This window comes from Vicugna pacos, chromosome 16 (genome assembly GCF_048564905.1).
Source record: "Vicugna pacos chromosome 16, VicPac4, whole genome shotgun sequence".
NCBI classification, from domain to species: Eukaryota; Metazoa; Chordata; class Mammalia; order Artiodactyla; family Camelidae; genus Vicugna; species Vicugna pacos.
Window position 1 is genome coordinate 48,850,268 of NC_133002.1, and position 3,153 is coordinate 48,853,420.

Consider the following 3,153-nt stretch of genomic DNA (forward strand, 5'->3'; position numbering starts at 1 on the left):
CAACTAATTAATTAACTGAAATGGGTTTTTGTGAGTGTGCGTAATAATGTCACCTGAGGCCTTGTGCACATTCCTGATCCCTGGTGCCCGATTCAGCCCTGCTTGTTCTGGGCAACTGACTGACTCTGCGCTCAAACCTGGGACTCATACCCAGGACCGTGTGTCAGGGCAAGTGTCAGGGTCAGAGGGAGCACAGGCCTCAGGCGGGAGGGCAGGGGAGTGGGGAAGGCAAGTGGGAAAAGGAAAGAGACAAGAAACCAGCAATTGGGAAGAAGGAGAAAGATGATGGAATGAAATCAAAGGCACACACATGAGCAGGACACTTACAGTGGAGCTCAGGGGCCCCAGTGACCCCTGGACGGGGGTCCCTACACCCCTGAGAACTCCCCAAGGTCGATTAGATGCTCACCTCGCCTCTCTGCTGTCCTGTCAGGGCATCCAGCCCAGAACTTTGTGGAACAACTTCTGTAAATCCAGCCAAAGCTGAGATTCCATGAGCCCAAACGGGAAGCTTGTCATGGGAAGCCGAGAACCACGAGCCCAAATGCAGCCTTCTCAGGATTTAAAGTCTGGCTGGGAAGATGAGACCAAGGCCCACATGAATCCTGTCTTTTTAAAGGAGGGGTTCCAACTTTGGGAGCAAACTGTTGAATCAGAAAACCCAAGACTTTTATGTGGTTGTGAGTGGTGTGTGGGGGTGGTCATTGACTCCAGTGGTTTTCAAACTTTATCTCCACAGCGTTTTACTAAACTAAATTCTATGCAGAAGCCAATGCACGAAGGAAGCAGAGCTTCTCTGCTCGAGGAGTTGAGGGCTGGATTGCAGCTTCTGAGAGCCTCTAACTGGGCTCCAGGGAGCACACGCAGAAGACCACTGGCTGAGTCAGACCTAATTGTAAAAATAAGGACACATATCCTTAGAGGTGAAGCGACTTACCCAAGGTCACAGCTAATGGACATCAAGACCAGGTCCCCAGAATCCCATATTTTCCCACTTTTCAACACACACCAACCTGCCTTTGAAATCTTTTCCAGATTAGGCTCTTGGGAGTCGTCCCTCTTGTTTGCTCCCTACCATTCCGACTGCTCTTTTTTTGACCTTACTTCTTTCTCCTTTTTAAAAGTCGCCCTCCCCAACTTGAAATGCCAGCATTCCTCCTCGGTGCTGAGGCTTTGTCAGGTTTTCCTCTCCCCCTGCCTCCTTCCCTTTCTTTCTCCACAAAGTATTTATTGTCCACTGTATACATTTAAGAGGAATTGGGGTTAAGGCTCCCAAAGATTAAAAACTGAAAGAGTTTTCCCTGCCAAAATAGCTTACCGTCCAGTTAAGCAAGGACATGAGCATCGAGCAACGAACTAGGGAATGGTCACCAAATAACACAACCGCAGCAGGACACCCTCATCCATGTAACATGTGGCGTGAGTTCCAAGGGACCTGCAGGAAGAGGAGGCAGAAGGCAGTGAGGCGTGACAGGGACGATTTTCCTTAGGAGATGGGCTTTAAGTGAGACCTTAAAGGAAAAACTGCCCCAAGGTTGGTACTGACTCAAGGAGGGAAAGTGCATAAGTGGGGTTACTGATTCAGTCACAAACACTTATTGAGCACCTGCTGTGTGTATGGCGCTGGCTTGGGCCTTGAGGATACACAGAACCAGACAGAAGTGGCCCCTGCTTTCCTAGAGCTTACAATCGAGTGGGAAGACAGGCATTAATTAGTTGTCATCATCGTGTGACAGATGAGAATCAACATTTACTGAGTGCAGTATCAGTTATGATTATATTTATTTGGCTGTTGGTTTTGGAGACCAAAAAACTGTGGCTTAAAAGACATGAAAGTGTGTCTTTCCCTCCCACCCAATTCCAGAGGTTGGCAGCTGCTCTCCACAAAGTCCCCAGGACCCAGGTGATCTTTTATTTTGTGACCTTGCAGTGTGTGACCTCTGCTCATGGTCCATGAGGGCAGCTCCAGCTTAGCCACCATGTCTGCTGAGGAAATAGTTCTGGAAGCATCGCCTACTTGGTGAACCTCCTTGGAACCAGCACGACTTACCAGGCGCCTAACTGTGGTGGGCTTGTTCTCCTGTCCTCTTAGTCGCCTCTTCCCTCCCCCAGCCTCTTCCTGCCCGGCTGTCAGTAAGGCTCAGCACTTGCCCCATAAGGGGAGAGATATGGGTAAAAGATGACCTCTTTCCAAAATTTTCTTCCACTGGACTGACTTCCAGTATTTCAAACCAGGACTCAGTCTGCTTGAGTTGCAGAACATCGCAGACTGGTGGCTTAAATGACAGGCATTTATTTCCCACAGTTCTGGAGGCTGGAAGCCTGAGCTCCGGCATGACTGGGCTCTGGTGAGGACTGTTTCTGGCTTGCAGTTGGCTACCTTCCTGCTGTATCCTCAGAGAGAGAGGAGGGGAGAAAGAGGGTGAGAGACACAGACAGATGGAGGGGTAAACTCATCCCATTATGAGGGCTCCACCCTCATGACTTCACCAAAACATGATTACCAAAGGCCCCACCTCCAGGTGCCACCAGCTGGAGATTGGGGGCTAGGGATTAACATCGGAATTTTGGGGGACACAATTCAGTCCCATAGCAGACCGTGACCTCTTTCCCCTAGGCTGCCACTCTGCCTCCTTCTCCTCTTCCCTCTTTGCCCCCACGACTTCTTAATCCATCTTGTTCCTCCCTCCAAATGCACTCCTCTGTCTGCCATTCAGATTATTCCCACTCTCCAAGACCCAAGCCAGGCTCTCCCTTTCCGCAGTTTTCCCCTCTGCCCGAGGTCTCCGTGTGAATTAGCAACAGCCTCAATTTAGCCTCCTTAACACAACTGCCAAGTTGTAACTGACGGTATCAGCACTAGAGGAGACCCTGGAGGCTTCAGCATGGTGCAATCACCTGAGAGCAGCAGTTCGCATAACGCCAGCAGGTGTTTATCATCTTCTAAAAGCTCTCTTTGGTTACTAGGGTTTTTAAGGTGGAATGTGTGTTGGAGATTTCTGGTGCAATATCTGGCTTATACCACTAGATAGCACAATTGCAGCAGCGTGCTTCCAACAGGACGCCCAGGAGTTAAGAGCTAGAGGAAAACTGATTCCTGGCCTGGGCTGGAAGGAACCTTCAGAAGTCATTTAGTCCATCTCTATGCCTTCA